This window comes from Dasypus novemcinctus, chromosome 13, assembly GCF_030445035.2.
Source record: "Dasypus novemcinctus isolate mDasNov1 chromosome 13, mDasNov1.1.hap2, whole genome shotgun sequence".
Taxonomy (NCBI): Eukaryota; Metazoa; Chordata; class Mammalia; order Cingulata; family Dasypodidae; genus Dasypus; species Dasypus novemcinctus.
Genome location: NC_080685.1, coordinates 30,683,420 through 30,697,960, shown reverse-complemented (window position 1 = coordinate 30,697,960; position 14,541 = coordinate 30,683,420).

The window sequence follows — 14,541 nt, the reverse complement described above, 5'->3', positions numbered from 1 at the left end:
CCCAAAACTGCCTCTCTGATCTGCAGAAATTGTAATATTGTTTAACATCAGGGTGCTACTGAATAATTGGGGTAGAGCTGGACACAGGCACCTTCATTAATAAACATTAAAGGGTTGAACTAGCCTGGGGGTGGGTGGGCCGCAAATGAGGCCGAGTTACAAAGTTACAGTCATTTTCAGAGATCAAGGTTCTGAGATAGGAAAGTAGAGTAGAGGTCAGTCACAAGGTTTCCATATGAATGTAGTAAACATACACAGGGCAGAGTTAAGAATTACCACCACCATAATAAGTGTACACAAGGGTGACCTAAATCTATAAATACGGTAAGGTCAATCTAGAATTACCATCACAAAGGTAAACATATGCAAGGGTGAGGCTACGTCTAGATTAACCATAAACAGAGGTGAGACCACTCTAGCTAGCTTCAGTAATTCCAACTTTTAACCTTTTGCTATTTTGTAAAATAAAGACATCTGTATAATGATTTACTAATCATAATTATCTGTTATTTCTTAACCCTAGGTTACAGGGGAGCCGCAGGAGATAAGGACAGAAGGTGGCTCAGGGACATGTTGCTAGGGACCTCGAATGCCAGGCCCAGGATTTTGAATAAGTAGGGAACGTAACAGATCTATATTTTAGAAAAATCATTGGTGGGAAGTGGATGTGGCTCGACTGATAGAGCATCCGCCTACCACATAGGAGGTCCAAGGGCCTCCTGGCTCGTGTGGTGAGCTGGCCCATGCGCAGTGCCGCTGTGCAAGGAGTGCTGGCCCATGCAGGGGTGGCCCCGCGTAAGAGTGACCCCCGTGCAAGGAGTGGCCCCTGCACAAGGAGCGCTGCCCCGCGTGAAACCGCAGCCTGCCCGGGAGTGGTGCCACACACACGGAGAGCTGACACAGCAAGATGACGCAACAGAAAAAGACACACATTCCCAGTGCTGCCTGATGAGAATACAAGTGGACACAGGATAACACACAGCGAATGGACACAGAAAGCAGACAACTGGGGGCGGGGAATAAATAAATAAATCTTTTTTAAAAAAGAAAAGTAATTGGTTACTGTGGCGAATAGAATGTGGGTGGGGAAGGCGTCCTGAGGTAGGGGGCTGGTTCAGCCTGAGCTGCGGTGGGAGGGATGAGGGTCTGAAGCGGAGGAGTCCGATGAGAGCTGAGCTGGGGCCATAGGGCAGGGAGGAGTCTGGGGTGGCTTTTAGATAGCACAGGGAGAGGAGCTGCCTCGGGAAGCATGGATGAAGAGTTCAGTTGTGGACATTGTATCAGTTAGGAATGATTTTGGCTGCAGAATACCCAACTACTAATGGTTTGATCAAGAGGGGTCATTTTACCCCCATGACAAGCAGACTGGGGGTGGGAAAGCAGCTGGACAGTGTCATCAGAGGCCTGGCGCTCTCCTCCCCGCCCTCCTCTTTGCGCTCCGCTCTCCTCCTCTGCCATCTCTTTCTCTGTTCTGCTGTCGTCCTCATGACCCTGGTTACAGGGTGGCCACCTCAGCCTCAAGAAGAAGGGGTGGCCGCAAAATGTCTTTTCTGCTGGAGGCTCTCTTTTTATTTGAAAAGAAAAACTTTCTCGCAGTTTCCCAGCCAGCAGACTCTCACTGGACTGAATCGGCTCATGCGCCCACCCCTGCAAGTGTGTCCGTAAAGGAGAAGGGGGTTCTGAGCTGGGGCAGGGGCCTAACTCCCCAAAACAGGGATCTCCTCTGCTCCCCAAAGAAACTGGAGTACTGTCGGCCAGCAAGCAGAGGTGCCTGGCTTTGTCTCTGCCGCAGACATGCTGCATTTGAGGGGCCACTGGACCTTCCAGACGGAGGTGTCCTGAGGGGTATCTGGACATGGTGGTCTGGCGCCCAGGAAGGTGGGAAGCTCAGAACAATTGTTTGGGGATCTCACGGTGAACCTGGAGGCTCACGGGCTGGATTTTTAGCTTGCAGTGCTTCAGGCAGGGAAGAAAAGCAGTGGAGAAGTGGCTGAGAATCCCTTCCTTGTGGTTTTGGCTGGGGGGACATCCCTCCTCTCCAGCTGTCCAGCTCTTGGCCTCCCAGAATGGAAAAGTTGGCTGAAGGGTGGCAGGAGGATGCTCACTCTCAGTGCAGCTGATAACCCTTCTCCACCCCTGGCTCTAATCTTTCACTGCACCGCAGCATCAGAGCAGGACCTTAGAGATTTTCATTTCAGAAGTGTTACTTTTATATATAGTCATAACTTTTTTTTTTCTAATTACAGAAGAAATCGGGATCAGTGCAGCAAACTTGGAAAACTTGGAGAAGCACAAATGAAGAACAAAAATTGCAAACAGAAGTTAAATCTCAGGAGCCAACGCCTGTCTTGATTCTCTTCCCATGGCTCTGTAATTTTATGGTAAATATCTTTGAGGGTTTCAGTTTAATGCCCAAGTTACAGTCAGCTTGGAATCCCTTACATTCGTGTAGCATTTTATGATCCTCCGGGGTTTTCAGTTGTATATTTTATCACATACTGTTTCACCTTTATAGACTCCTATGCATTGTGAGGTGGGCAAAGCAGGGACGGTGTTCGCACTGACCAGGTGAGGAAATGGAGGCCAGGCAAGGTGACAGTGTCTGTGTCGCCACTCAGACCCGTGCCTGGGGGAGGGGAGGGCTCAGGCCTACGCTGCAGGGTTTTGTTTGTTTGTTTTTAAAAGATTTATTTTTTGTTTATTTCTCTCCCCTTCCCCGCCCCGCAGTTGTCTGCTCTCTGTGTCTGCTTGCTGTGTGTTCTGTGTCCGTTTGTATTCTTGTCAGTGGCACTGGGAATCTGTGTCTCTTTTTGTTCTGTCATCTTGCTGCGTCAGCTCTCCATGCGTGCGGCGCCATTCCTGGGCAGGCTGCACTTTCTTTCGCGCTGGGCGGCTCTCCTTACGGGGTGCATTCCTTGCGCGTGGGGCTCCCCTACGCGGGGGACACCCCTGCGTGGCACGGCACTCCTTGCGCGCATCAGCACTGCGCATGGCCAGCTCCACACGGGTCAGGAGGCCCGGGGTTTGAACCACGGACCTCCCATGTGGTAGGCGGGTGCTCTATCCATTTAGCCAAATGCGCTTCCCTACACTGCAGTTTTCCTTCCTTACCTCCCTGCCTGAGGGCCCTGGGTATCATGGAAAGGCCTTGGCACAAAGCCCTGAATTTTCTGTGAGGTATGGAGGGAGTGCACGGAGAGAGGGAGAAGGAAGGGGCTGGAGCCGGGCCAGGGGAATGCCCAACTCCTTCTTGAACCTGAGCTGATGGGAGGGGGCAGGGGGAGAAAGGACAGGGGGACAGGAGGGACCTGGAGGGGATCTGAGGATATTTATGGGACTGCCTGGTGAGACGCGTCCCCTAGGGCGAAAGCCGGCCCTGGCCTGCCCCTGCAGGTGGTAGATGTCCAGGTAATGGCTCACTCTCCACTTCATCAAACATTTTTTAAGATTTATTAATTTATTTATTTCTCTCCCCTCCCCTCTCCCCCCCGCGCCCCAGTTGTCTGTTCTCTGTGTCTATTCGCTGCGTGTTCTTTGTCCACTTCTGTTGTCAGTGGCACGGGAATCTGTGTATCTTTTTGTTGTGTCATCTTGCGGTGTCAGCTCTCCGTGTGGGTGGCACCATTCCTGGGCAGGCTGCACTTTCTTTTGCGCTGGGCAGCTCTCCTTATGGGGTGCACTCCTTGTGCGTGGGGCTCCCCTACGTGGGGGACACCCCTGTGTGGCACGGCACTCCTTGCTTGCATCAGCACTGCGCGTGGGCCAGCTCCACACGGGTCAAGGAGGCCCGGGGTTTGAACCGCGGACCTCCCATGTGGTAGATGGATGCCCTACCACTGGGCCAAGGCCACTTCCCTCATCAAACATTTATGAAGGTCGGCATTTGCCTGGGCATGGGGCATTCTGCTAGGCACTGCAGAGGACGCTAGATAAGGCAACTGTGGACAGGGAGAGAGCCGAAGAGAGCTGGGCTGGAGTGCCAGCTGTGCAGACTCGGGCACGTTATTTACCTTCTCTGAGCCTCGGTTTGTTTCAGCTGTAAGATGCGGACAAGACTGTCTTCCTCATGGAGCCATTATAGGGATGGAATGAAATAGTGGATGGAGGGGCCTGGTGCTGAGCCCGGGGAGTGAGTGAGTTGTCAAGAAGCATTAGTGTGTGTTTCTCTTCACGTGCTCCTTATGGGCCGATTGGGGGGAAAGTTGACACTGGGGCTGAGGAGGGGGCGCCTCCAGGATATGGGAAAGGTGGGAGGAAGGAGTTCCAGGAACACAAATATTTGCTGTACCAGGTAGCGTGTGATAAATGACCACCCCAGGGACCTGGCGGCCAGGAGCTCTGAGGTTCAGTGGGGCAGACAGACAGATGGGGGAAATGGCTTTTGAGGGGTCTCCTGGATAGGGAGGGTGGGCAAGGGCATTCCCTGCCTGAAGGGGCTGCCAGACCACTCCTCCTGGGCCTGCAGGGAGAGGATCTGGACTCAAGAATCTAGGCGGCCTCTGCCGCTGGTCAGCTCCGCTCCGCCCCCCCAGCCCTCCCTTTCTCGTGGCCTCGGCTTCACCAACGTTCACCAGCCGTTTGCCAGGCGTTGTTGGGCCTGGGGATCGGCTGTTGAGGCTTACACAGGAGTAGGAATGAACTAGGTAAAGGAGGGGGTCTGAGTGCAAAGACTAGCCTGGGGGGGGTGTAGAGAGGGAGGCTGGGAACCCCACAGAGAGGTGGGTGGAAGTGTAGGAAGAGCTGGAAGGCTGGGCGAGGCCCCTGGGCAAACACCCTGGGGGCGCAGGTACTTTGCGCTTTGGGGACCCAGAAGAACTGAGCTCCTCTGGGGCAGGAGTCCTCACGTGGGGCCTGGGGTCAGGCTGGCAGCCTGCAGGGTCCCTTGGGGACTGGCCTGGATGGGCTGAGGCCATTCCAGATGAGGCTGCAGAAGGGCACGTGGGCCCCCTCGGCAGAGCCCCCCAGAGAGGCCGAGATGTTTGAATTTGACTGGGGAGCCAGAGCAGAAGGAAGAAAGAGAAAAAGGGTTTGGAACCCAGAGAGTGGATAATGGACCAGGTGCCCTGGGAATTGCAACGGTATCAGCTTGCGTTTATAGAACACATTTTCCATTCCAGGCTCATTTGAAGCCCTTTGTGTACATTAGCGCACTTGATCTTCACGCTTATCGTAAGAGGTAGGCAGTATCACTAACCTCATTTTACAGATGCGAAAACTGAAGCACAGAGAGGTTGATAACTTTGCCGAGGCCACACAGCTACTAAGTGGTAAAGCCAGAGCTTGAAATGAGGCAATCTGGCTTGAAAATCCTGCTTTTGACCAGTGCACCATCCTATCCAGCTGTCCTGGCAGGCGCTCTTGGAGGGGGACAATGAATGCTGGTCTGAGGCGGAGGCTTTGGGGATGCAGAGGATGCAAGACCATTCTCAAAACGGTCCCGACAGGATGCTGCAGTTGTTTAGATATGAGAGCGGGAGGGGGTTGTCTGTCCAGCATCAGGCGCCTTGGTGGGAGGTAGGCCTATGAAAGCCTAAAGATAAAATACTTGCTGTCCCAGGCCTTGTCTGCTGGAGCGCAGCCATCAGACGCACCCACTCAGGGCCGCGGAGTTGGGCCTCGGATGTGGGGTGTCTAGAATTCATTCCTTCTAGACTCTTCCGGTGACTCTGGCTGTGGTTCTGGCTGCCCGTATACCAGGCTCCTGCCCTTCCTCCAAGGCGGCTTCCCCAGCCTTTTCCTCCCCTGTGCACGCCGCCTGCTTTCCTTCCGACACGCTCCTTTTCTGCTTGAAGTGACAACCTGTTTCTGTCACTGGCAAGCCAGGACCTTGACTGTACAGAGGGAGTCAGTGGTGGTGCCAAGTCTACAGCCTGATAGACCAGGAAGACGGAGATTCCACAGACAGGAAGGGAGATCAGGAGCAGGAGTGTGTTTTCGGGGAAGGATGAAGAGTCTATTTCAGGAGGTTTAAGGTGGCTGGGACTTCCAGGAGAATGGGCTGAACAAGAAGTTTCAAATCAGGGGTTGGACCTGGAGTCAGTGCTTTGAGTTAGAGGTGTGACTGTGGAGCAGACTTGGGATCTGAGGCCCTGGAATAGGTGTGAGACTGGGAGTGAGAGCTGGCTCGCAGAAGCTGTGCCCGCAGTGGCCAGGCAAGTATCATAAAAGAGTGAAGGGGACCAGGTATATTTGTCAGGGAGGCAAAATATAGGCTTTAGGCTTGCATTATATCGCCTAAGTCACCCAGAAGAAGAAAATACCTCTAGCTGTTTCAGCAAAAGCCCACACAGGGGAAGTGGACTTGGCCCAGTGGTTAGGGCGTCTGTCTACCACATGGGAGGTCCGCGGTTCAAACCCCAGGCCTCTTGACCCATGTGGAGCTGGCTCACGTGCACTGCTGATGCGCACAAGGAGTGCCCTGCCACGCAGTGGTGTCCCCCGTGTAGGGGAGCCCCACGTGCAAGGAGCGCACCCCGTAAGGAGAGCCGCCCAGCGCGAAAGAAAGTTCAGACAGGCCAGGAGTGGCGCCGCACATAGGAGAGCTGACGTAGCAAGATGACGCAACAAAGAGAGACACGGATTCCTGGTGCTGCTGACAAGAATAGAAGCCGACACAGAAGAACACACAGCGAATGGACACAGAGAACAGACAACTGGAGCGAGGGGTGGAAGGGAAGAGAAATAAATAAAAATAAATCTTAAAAAAAAAAAAAGCCCACACAGGGTTCTCGCAGTCCTATCTTGGGCCACATGTCCATTCCCAAACTGAGCTCCATGGCCTGGGACTGCTGTCCCACCGCACCCGGGGAATCGAATCCAGGGCCTCCCCTATGGTAGACAGGAGCCCAATTGCTTGAGCCACATTAGTTTTGCGAGGAATGTTTTTTCGTTGTTGTTTGTTTTGGTTTTCGGAGGTTCCGGGGATTGAACCTGGGACCTTGTACATGGGAAGCAGGCGCTCAACCACTTGAGCTACATCTGCTCCTGGGATGTATTTAGTTAGTTTGTTTGGTTGGTTTTTGATGGGGAAACCTCAGCCCCGTTATCAAGAGAGAGGAGAGGACCAATGGAGAGAGCCTGGTGATGCCCGGGGCACGGAGCAAGTAGGTCCAGGGGGAACAGGAGGCCGTGGGGTAAGTCCATCTCAGCAAGCGGGAGCAGCTGGTCCTCGGAGTCGGGGCTGGCAGGGAGAAGGCGGTGGGAGGTGGTGGCGGGAGGACGGTGGAGGGAGAGGAAGGGAGTTGTCCCGAGCCTGTTCCCAGGTCACCTTGCTTCCCCAGGCCTCACTCAGGCCAAGAGCCTGGGCTCCAGAGACAAGCTGCAGGGATTCACATCCCAGCGCCGTCATTTGCCAGGGTGTGACCTTGGGATATCACAGCCGTGCCTCAGTTTCTTTGTTTATGAAACTGAGGGAAATGGTAGTGCCCGCCCTCCGGGTTGTGGGGAGGACTGGCGAGATGAGGTGTGTAAAGCGCTTGGAAGGGCTGGCACGCCTGGAAGCACCTTGGGACTAGCTGGTATGATGGTGATTATTATGCCTTTTATTACAGAAGGCTGCCAGTGACGGTAACCATGCCGATCCAGCTGGCTCCGGCCCCTACCTGCTGACACAGTCGCTGCCGTCCCTGCAAAGCCCCCCGCAGATACTGCTGATGGTCCCCATAGGGCGTCTCACGTGAGCTCGTAAACGCGTCCGAGCTTGCTGGAGGCTGCAGCTGTTCTGCTGGGTGCAGTGTTTTCCTGCTGGTGGGGGGGTGGGGGGGTGGAGGAGGATCCTGTGTCACCTCTGTCGGGGGTTCCCAGGAAAGGCCGCTGGCACTTCCGCACGCTCTGGTTTGTGTGCCGGCACTTTAGTTTTCAATCTCGACCCGCGGGGCTGCGGGCGGCTTGCCGGGACGGGGCTGAGGGCGGGTCTGCACGCTTGCCACCTTGCCGGACGACGCAGAAGGCTGGGGCAAACCCCGGGAGCAGCCCCGCCCCGGGCGAGGGCAGTCAGCGTGACGGAGCCGGGGCCAACCCCCCTGCTCTTGTACTGACTGGAGGCAGGACCCTCTCCTCTGGGCTGCCCTTAGTCACCAACCCCCGGGCTTAGCCCTGAGTCCCCAAGACCCTCAGCAAAGCCGGTCACGAGGCTCCCGCCCCCACCCTTCTACCAGGGCTAACCTCCCCTGCTCCCTCTGCCTCACCCCCCATCTTCAGGCCCCTTTTCCCACAGAACTGCCTCCTCCCTAACTTACATTTAAAAAAAACAACATAAAACAAAAAAAAACCCTGTTTCTACATCAAGCGATGCACCTGGATGCTCTGCAGGACTGGAGAAGGACAGGGAAGCAGGGAGGGGGCAGCGTCTGGTCCCAGCGCGGGCCACAGCGCCCGGCTAGAGGAGGTGAGCGGGTTTCAGGGCGTTGAGCCAGAGCCCAGAGAGCAGTTCAGGGGTGGCCTGGGCCTGGGGCAGGAGGAAAGGGGGGCCTGGCCTGAGGAGCAAGGAGATTTCCCCGGGAGATGGCAAAGTGCTTTATCCTGATCAGGGTGGTGTTTACACAGGGTACGCAGTAGTCAAAAGTCATAGACCTATATACTAGATTGTGTGAATTTTATTATAGGCAAATGATACATCATTAAAGGTGACTAAAAATACAACGAACAGGTAAAAAAGCTCACTGGAGACTCGCGTTGCTTGTGAACCGCAGCGTCCTGAGGGGCTCAGCACCAAGGCCTGAGCCCGGGCTGGGGCCGTGAGGGCTGAACTGCCCTCCCCCTAAAGGCCTCCAGCCCACCCAGCACCCTGCGCGCCCTCTGTCTCGGCTGCCAGGAGAGGGGTGTCTTTCCAGGCTGCCCGAGTCCAGAAACGTGCGTTTATGGCCAGGGACGCCCGTCCCGGAGAGGCTTCCTCTGCCATCCCTCAGAGCCCGCTGGACGGCTCTGTGCCAGGCCGGCGCAGAGGCCAGGGCGCAGGTTCCACCGCCCCGCGTGCGCCACCAAGGAGCCAAGCAGTGCTCCGTGTCCCTGCCGGCTACTGCGAGCGCCTACAAAACAAACATGGTTAGAAGAGCCAGAGTCTGCAGAAGACACAGATGAAACGGGGGGAGAAATAAAAATAAACAACCCCCCCCAACCCACCTCTGCGCCTCATACAGAAAAACCAACCAAGGTGGCCGAGCTGGGTGGGAAGAGAGCAGGCCTGGTTTTGGGGGTGATATTTATATAAGGGGCTTGGTTCCTCCCTCGGGCGAGTTGTAAAATTGGAAGGCACATGTTTAAATTGTTTAAAATCCTCCAAATGTGCTTCCTGTCTGGCCGTGCGTAGGGGGAGCCGGTAATATGTGTGCCTGTGTGGTCTGGGGACGTGTTAACGAGGAAGTTTAGAGGTAACGATACTGAGGGGCGGGCGAGAATCGGGAGGAGAAGGCGCCTGTTGTTGGTCGGGTGCGTGTTCCCGGCGCTGGAATGCACGTAAACGGCCGCGGGCCTGGGGAGGGGGCTTTAGTCTGGGAAACGAGCATCCCTTTTAAAACCGCTGGGCTTATAAACCCTAGGAAAAGGCCTTAAGGGCTAATGACGCAGGTATGTGGGTTTTGCTTCTGAAGCAAGAAGATGTGATAATAGTTGACAACATGTAATAATTGGAATTTGGCAATCTGCATTTCGGTGGATGAGATGAGGATTTTGTCCTGCAGCCATCTTGGCCTTCTACCTTTGCTTAAGCTGCGCCCGCTGCTGGGACGCCACCACCAGCTGTCGAAATCCTACTCATCCCTCTGCCTGGCTCAGTACCACCTCCCCACAGTGAGAATTAATCACTCCCTCTTCTGGGCCCCCATGACATTTTGTCTGGTACAGTGTTTACTTTGTTCCTTCTTGTCTGAAATGTAGCTGAACGTGTGTCCGCGCCATCGCGAGGACCAGAACTGGGCCTCAGCTGCCAGTGTCTTCCCTGCAGCGCTGTAATGTTGAATTTCACTGTGTTTTTTTCCTTTTACTTTGTTTTGTTTTAAAGCAGATTACTTTGCAGAAAATAAAGACCCTGTATTGGCATTGGCCTACCTTGGTTAAAGCCACACTTGAGCATAGTTTTTATTTGACACTGTTTGAATTTTGCATCAAGGTGTAGACGTGATTGGAACTTCGGTGGAATTCAAAGCTAGAGGAGGAGAGTGGACTTGGCCCAGTGGTTAGGGCGTCCGTCTACCACATGGGAGGTTTGCGGTTCAAACCCTGGGTCTCCTTACCCGTGTGGAGCTGGCCCATGCGCAGTGCTGATACGCACAAGGAGTGCCGTGCCACGCAGAGGTGTCCCCCGCGTAGGGGAGCCCCACGTGCAGGAGTGCGCCCCGTAAGGAGAGCCGCCCAGCGCGAAAGAAAGTGCAGCCTGCCCAGGAATGGCGCCACACACACGGAAAGCTGACACAACAAGGTGACGCAACAAAAAGAAACAGATTCCCGTGCCGCTGACAACAACAGAAGCGGACAAAGAAGACGCAGCAAATAGACAGAGAGAACAGAAAACTGGGGTGGGAGGGAAGGGGAGAGAAGTAAATAAATAAATCTTAAAAACAAAAAAAAGCTAGAGGAGGCAACGTGGGACTGTACAGCATTGTGAACCCTGTTGTGGACGATAAGTGTGTTTAATAGTGCAAACACATATAAGTGTGTTCTTCCATGAACTAGAACAAACCTGTCACTATTATTACAAGGTGTTAATAATAGGGGAGTATGTGGGAAAAATACACCTAATGCACGTCTGGACCATAGTCCGCATTAATATTCTAATATTTTTCCATTAATTGTAACAAAGGCACCACACCAAGGCTGTGTCAATAATAGGGGGTATTAAAGGGTATGAAATGTCCTAAAATTGATTGTGGTGAAGAAAGCACAACTCTGTGATTCTACGGATAGCCATTAATTGTACAGTTTGAATGGACTCTGGTGCGTGACTAAAACTGCTTTAAAAATATATATAATTTGAAGAAAGTGTGGCTTTATTTCATTGCAATCTGATATGCCACATCTATCTTTTTACGAAATTTTTTGTTTGGGGATGGCATTCGTGGAGGCCAGGAAGGTCAGTGGTAAATTTGTCTCTACTGTGAAATTTCCTGGCACCTGGTTGATGGCGGATGGTGACGCTCCAGCAGCTGGGCACGGCTCCCCGCGGTGGGTTCTGGGGATGGGTGTCATGGAACACGAAACCGAGCAAGGAGGAAGACTCGATCTGGATGAATAATTCAAATGCACCCAAGATGGGTTAAAAGGAAATCTTAAAGGGAGCGGCAGTCTCTAAGTCTAGCTGCTGTGTTTGGTTCTCAAAAAGAAATGACAAAAACAGAAAAAAGAAAGGAAAAAAAAACATTAGGGAGTGTTGGCATGAAGCCGCAAGCTGTGCCAGACCAGAACGGGCAGGGCTGCCTGGGGTGGGCTCTCGTGTGAAGGTGGGTGACTCTGCCCTTTTCCTTTGCTTCTCTCTGCCCCACGGGAGGACTGCAGTGCACAGGAAGAAACAGGTGCTCAAGGTTTAAATACTTGCTAGCAGTGACCTTGAGTCTCAGTTCCCTCACCTGTAAAGTGTAAGGAATAATAAATAGCTCACAGGGGTTCTGGATATTCTTGTAAATTGCCCAGCACAGTACCTGGTGTATGTAAGCACAGATAGATTTTAGTTTGTAGGTTTCCCTCCATCCCCTCCTTCCAGCCCATCCATGCTACCCCTTTTTCAAGTTTAGGGTTGCCAGATTTAGCAAATAAAAACATAGGCTGCCCAGTTAAATTTGAATTTCAGATAAATTTAGTATGTGTGTCCCATGCAATATTTGGGACATACTTATACTAAAAAAAAAGTTTATCAGAAATTCCAACTGAACTGGGAGTTCTATATTTTATCTGGCAATCCTATGTCGAGCTCCATCTTTTCCACAGAGCATCCCTGGTCAACTTAGCCACAGCTCCAGTCCCTGAACTCCTGTAGTCCTTCAGAACTTGGGCACTTGTTAGGCACCTAGTAAACAGCAGAACTTTTACTTATGTTTTTTTAAAGATTTATTTTATTTATTTCTCCCATCCCTTCCCCTCTTCCCCCCGTTGCCCCCGTTGTCTGCTCTCTGTCCATTCGCTGTGTGTTCTTCTGTGTCTGCTTGTATTCTCATTAGGCAGCTCTGGAGACCGATCCTGGGACCTTCCAGAGTGGGGAGAGAGGCGATTACGCTCTTGTGCCACCTCAGCTCCCTGCTCTGCTATGTCTTTTTATTTTCTCTCCTCTGTTTCTCTTGTTGCATCATCTTGCTGCACCAGCTCTCCGTGTCGGCCGACACTCCTATGTGGGGTGGCTTTCCTGCACTGGGTGGCATTCCCATGCAGGGTGGCACTCCTGTGCTAGGTGGCATTCCCACATGGGCCAGCACCCCATGTGGGCCAGCTCACTGCATGGGCCAGCTTGCCCTCACCAGGAGGCCCTGGGCATCGAGCCCTGGACCTCCTATATGGTAGACGGGAGCCCAATTGGTTGAGCCACATCCGTTTCCTACTTTTACTTATTAGTAGTACTAACTAGCACCACTTGTGAGCATCTGTGATGTACCAGGCACATGGGAGCTTTGCATAACCTGCCACAGTAACCCAGTCGGAACCCTCCGGGGCAGGATTAGGGTCCGCATGGAAGCCCGACGAGTCGGTGCCATCCAGGTGGTTTGCAGCGGCTTCAAGCTCCAGGTCCAGGTCAGCGGGACTGGACTCCAAACGCACCCTGCTTCCCCTGCTCCAGGAGGTCAGGCCTCTCCCAGTGCCTGGCACACAACCACGTCTGCATGTGAGCGATGGAACAGAGCGAGATGTTCCAAAAGGGCAGCGCCAGTATCAGAACTGATTTGGGAACCATGGATTGTGATCTGTTTCCCTAGGGCCAAACAACACATCTGGTTTTCAGACTAGATAAAGTTTCTTAACTTCTAGAAGCTTCTAAAATGCTATTTGCTTTAGTATGTGGATTACTCCAGCATAGCTGCTTGAAGTAATTGTGAAACTTGTCCCTGAGCAAAGTCCTCTGTGATAAGGCTTGTGACGTGGTGTGGCGTGAGGCGCGGAATGTATACGTGGTACGTGGCAGGGAGCTGGGCCTGGCCGGGACCCAGGAGGCCCAGGGCAGGCATCGACATGCCCCTGCGTGTGTGTATATATAGATATATATTTAACTCTTTAAAAAAATTTTATTGAAATATATCATTCATACATGAACATACATAAAACGCCCTGTATTTTTTTTTTTTTTAGTTGAAGTACTGGGGCAAGGGATTGAACCCAGGACCTGGTATTGAGAAGCTGGTGCTCAACCACTGAGCCACATCGACTTCCCTGAGTTGGTTTTATCATTTGTTTTGCTTGTTGTTTCTTTTTTCTTTTTTCAGGAGGCACCTGGGAACCGAACCTGGGACCTCCCATGTGGGAGGCGTGTGCTCAACTGCTCGAGCCACATCCGCTCCTGCTTTGTCTGTTTTTATTAAAATGAGTGAATAAACTGAAGGAAGCCATGGTCCTTGTTGGAGAGGATGTTAACCTAGTGAAGCGGTGGTTTCTGCTACCTGATCTGTGCCGGCGGTTCTTCACCCGGGCGTGACGGAGCTGGGTGTGAATCATCAGCCTCTCCTGGGGTAAGGGTCAGGAAAGGTTTATGATCACCAAATGGAGATGCAGCTCCTTCTGTCCTGTGGGCCTCCCTTGTCATATTAATGTTACTTCCTTGCTTGTGCTTCAAAGTTAGACAAATGCATCGTGGTCAAGCACATCCAGTTCCCACGATAGAAAGCAGTGGCTGTAGTGAGCAGGGGCCAGTACCTGGGACTGTCCCTGAGCCAGGGGGCGGCTCCGTCCCTGGTGGGGTGTGGCCTCTTCTCTTTCCATCCCCGTTTGTCTGTTTTTATTCTCATCACGTGTCATTTGGGGAGCTGGTTTTATAACGGGTGAAGAGCAGGGGAACCAGTCTTCCTCATGATAGTCAACACAGAAGGTACCGCCCCCACCCTGGCATGGAGACGGCAGGAACTCTAAAGCCTTCCCAGCACCCCCCAGCTCTAAAGAGTGGAGCTGGAATTTGAACTCAGAGCTGACTTTGAATCTTTCCATGATGACACTCAAATCCCATCCTTCAAAAGAAACTGTATCATTGATGTGGAGAAAGTGGCCACGGAAGTTGCTGAGGGCAGGGAGAGGGAAGAAGAGATGTGATGTGGGGGCATTTTCGGGACTTGGAGTTGTCCTGAATGATATTGCAGGGACAGATGCTGGACATTACATATCCTGCCATAAGCCACTGAATGGACTGGGAGAGAGTGTGAACTACAAGGTAAACTATTATCCATGCGGTGCAGCAGTGCTCCAAAACGTATTCACCATATGTAATGAATGTGCCACCATGATGAAGAGGTTGTTGATGTGGGAGTAGTGGGTGGGGTGGGGGGTGGGGTATACGGGAACCTTATATTTTTTAATGTAACATTTTTTGTGATCTATGTATCTTTAAAAAAATACAATAAAAAAAAGGCATCGAAGTTG